Source organism: Myotis lucifugus, unplaced genomic scaffold (assembly GCF_000147115.1).
Source record: "Myotis lucifugus unplaced genomic scaffold, Myoluc2.0 scaffold_1, whole genome shotgun sequence".
Taxonomy (NCBI): domain Eukaryota; kingdom Metazoa; phylum Chordata; class Mammalia; order Chiroptera; family Vespertilionidae; genus Myotis; species Myotis lucifugus.
Window position 1 is genome coordinate 21,686,920 of NW_005871049.1, and position 4,055 is coordinate 21,690,974.

General features: G+C 39.0%; 1 pseudogene; it reads left to right on the plus strand.

The window, feature by feature from the left end:
- The first annotated feature begins 3,636 nt into the window (after positions 1-3,636).
- On the plus strand, positions 3,637-3,793 carry LOC111826571 (annotated as a pseudogene).
- The last annotated feature ends 262 nt before the right edge of the window (positions 3,794-4,055 follow it).

A 4,055-nucleotide genomic window follows, 5' to 3' on the forward strand; every position in this document is an offset into this window, starting at 1 on the left:
GCAGGAGGCAGCTGATCAATGATTGTCTCTCATCATTGATGTTTCTATCTCTCCCTTCCTCTCTGAAATCATTAAAAATATATTACAAAAAAGTTTTTAATTATGAGTTCATATCAATTCTAAGTAAAAAAAAGTATAAAAATTTTAGACTTTCTTTAATTTTGTATTCAATATTAGTTTCTTCAAATATTAGTTTCTAATACTATTAATCTATTTACTTATTTGCTTTATCCTATTCTATACATAAAATAGTTTAATATGTATAACACCAATTTTATTGCAAATACTAAACAGACTAAGTTCCAAATTTCATTTCAGTTCTTTTTGTCCTTAGAATATATTCCACAGAGAATATATAATTGAAGCGATAGTATTCAAAAGTTTAGTCAACTAATTATTTTCTCTGTTTGGTTATGTTTACCATTTTTAAGTAGACTTTATATTTTACACACAGTAGAACGTACCCTGCTGGAGTTCTGTGTGGTTTTTACAAGTATATACAGTCACATAGCCACACTTTGAGAAGCTATAGAGCATTCCCATCACCCCATTAAATGTCCTCATTCTGCTTTCTATTCAGTCCACTCCCCTAACATCCAGCTCCTGGTAGCCACTAATCTGTCTTCTCTTCATATGCACAGAACCTCTGGAAGGCTTAGCCTTTTCCAGAATATCATATAAATAGAATCATACATTGTGGAGTCATTGAGTCTGGCTTCTTTCACTTAGTGGGGTAGTATAGTGCAGCTTCATTCATATTGTACAAATCAGCAGATTGTTTCTTTTTATTGATGGGTAGCATTCCCTTGTACTGATGTATCACAAACTTAAAAAAAATTCAATATTTGAACATTTAGCATGATTTTTAAAACAACCACTATAAACATTTGTAGGAACATAAATTTTCATTTCTCTTAGGTAAATAGCTAGGAGTGGAACTGTGGATATTTTATTTAAAGTACATTTTTAACTTTATAAGAGATTGCCAAACTCTTTTCCAAAGTGTATCAATTTGTATTCCTACCAGCAATGTATGAGAGTTCTCATTCTAGTTGCTCCACATCCTCATCAACACTTACTATTGTCAGTTTTCTTCCTTCCTTCCTTCCTTCCTTTTTTCCTTCCTTCCTTCCTCCCACCCTTCCAACTTTTCTCTCCTTTTTTTGCCATTATGATAATTATATAGTAGTACATCATTGTGGTTTTAACTTCCATTTCTCTAAAGACTAATGAAAAGCATCTTTTCATGTTTTTATTTGCCATCGGTATATATTCTGTTCAAATATTTTGTCCAATATTTAAAAATTAGATTGTTGCCCTGACTGGTTTGGCTCAGTGGATACAGCATCGGCCTGCGGACCGAAAGGTCCCAGGTTCGATTCCAGTCAAGGGCATGTGCCTTGGTTGTGGGCACATCCCCAGTAGGAGGTGTGCAGGAGGCAGCTGATCGATGTTTCTCTCTCATCGATGTTTCTAACTCTCTATCCCTCTACCTTCCTCTCTGTAAAAAATCAATAAAATATATTTTTTTTAAAAATTAGATTGTTTGCTTTCTTACTATTGATTTTTGAGAGTTATTTATATATTCTGGATACTTATCCTATGTGTTTTGCAAGTATTTTCTCCTAGTGTATGTTTTATGTTTTAAACAAAGTTTTTAAAGAACAGAAGTTTTACATTTTAATGAAGTCCAATTCATTAATTTTTTGATAATTTGTGATTTTTGATTTCAAAGAGTCTTTATCTAGCCTAAAGTGACAAAGATTTTCTTGAAATTTTATAATTACAGATTTTACACTTGTAGATTTTACATCTTTGTGTATGATCCACTTTGAGTTGATATTTGTATATGGTAGAAGTTGTTGGTCAAGATTCATTTATATGACCTAAAGGTTTTTTGCTCAATTTTTTGCTGCCTAGGCTTACTGGCTTTAAGAATACGCTCAGTTCCCTGATTGGGCAATATGCAGTCAGCATTTGTAGAAGTCATGGGGCAGTGGAAATAACATGGGACATTCAAAGAACTCAGGAGGCCAGGCTGGAGGAGCACAGTGTGACCGAAATGCAAGCTGGTGACAAAGGTGACTGAGGCCCAGGAAAAGGCTGCATCATGCAAGGCCCAGGACTGGCTCTAAGTAGTATATTTAGATTTGTATTTGCAATGATCAATTTGGTTGTTGTGTGTACAATGGCCTAAATGGACCCAGAATAGATGTCAGTCTCCAGGCTGTTAACAGTCAAGATGAACAATGTTGGGACTTGCTGAATGAACATTCTAGTCCTAAAAGGTGAGGAGTCAGCTGTCTTTCAGGACGGAAGGTAAATGGAAGCTTTATGAAAATAGACTGGCAACGTAGCACAAGGCCGACTAGCCAGCAACTAGAGTAGAAAAGATATCTGAGAAAGATGAATAAATAAATCATTGACATTCCCTGAGGACATGCCAAATATTCCCAGTCCCACCTTCCAGAAATCCCAACTCAGTGTGTCTGTCCATAGTGAGGCTGGGAGCTGTGCTGTTCACATGCTCTCAGATGACTTTGTCAGTTAGCCAGGGTTGGGGACCACTGAAGGGGACGGACCTCAGGGTGGATGAGAATGGTGTTGAAAAGGTGACTGGCAGGCTCCATGGCATTACTAACGCTGAGTGGTGAGAACACTGCCAAACTGGGGGCAGGGCTGCGAAGAGGTGCGTTCTGGGAGGAGGAGATGGCTGCGGAGGTCCTTTTCCTTCTATGCCTCAGAGTGGAGGGGGAAGTCTACACAATTTTGAAAACAGAAGCCCATGGGGTTGTCCTCTGGGATGACCACATAATCAATCATCTCCCAAAGAGTTTGTGAAAAGGTCTGAACAATAGAAACTAAGCAGGCAGCTGTTGTCCTTAGATAGTGGTCCATACCAGCGGCAGCATGTGAAGGTCTCCTGGACTGCGGCCCACCCAGCCGCCAGCAAGCTGGAAAAGCTTCCTCAGTGCTGAGAGATGCACAGAGGGCCTGCCCCCAGCATCTCCAAGTGCTGGTCTTCCTACTTTTACATATACACCTTCAGCTTTGGGAAACTCAAGATTGTATGGGTCATTTGTATATCTAGTGGTTAGTCAGGCCATTTTTCATCACAGAGTAAGCTATGAAAGGGCCTTTCAGTCTTGACTTGAAGCAAGGTCCCGGAGGTTGAGTTTGCACAGGTGAGTGCTGACAGGAGCAGAGGCAGGGAGGAGGCGGGTAGCATACAGGTGACAGTGTTGGTTCCTGGGCCTCACCTGAGTGTCTGGGGGGAGGAGAGCAGGCAAGAAGCGGAGGCCAGGCTTAGCGGCCAGGGTCAGAAGGGACAGGGATGTCTGAAGATAGACTAGTACAGGGTTTTCCAAGGGCTTGCTCAGCCCGCCTGTAATCAGAGGTGTGTCTAGTTTGTTCCTTGGCTCCACAGGCAAATTCAGGTTTTCAGGGCCCACAACTTGTATAATTTTGGGGTCTCTCTTTGAGGAAAAGAATAATAATTGTGAAAAGATCTGATATGAAAATGAATTTTATTCTATATTAAGGGGCAATGTAGAAGCTATAAAATTTGAAAACACAATAATTGCCACACTAAAAACTAAAAAATGATATATATTTTAATTAATTAACTTCATGACAATCGCTTCTCGGCCTTTTGGCTAAGATCAAGTGTAGTAACTTCATGACACACCCTAAAATACTTCATTCCTATATTTTTTGTCTGCATACTCTTTGATCATCTCTTCTTATGGCAGTGCTTTTGCAATATCGTTTTTATTGAGAAAAGCGATAACAATATTTCCTCCAGCATGAATGATCAAAACTTGCTTTTTATTATTGTGTAATAGCATCCTTTCAGCATCACAACTTGTTAATGGTATGGTTGACCCTTGAACAACACAAGATGTTGCCCCCAATACAGTCGAAAATCTGCATATAACTTTTGACTCCCCCAAAACTTAGTTGGCCCGCAGGGAATTGGTTCTAGGACACCCCACCCACCCACTCTGTGGATACCAAATCCAGAGATGATCTATATAAAACATCATAGATCAATG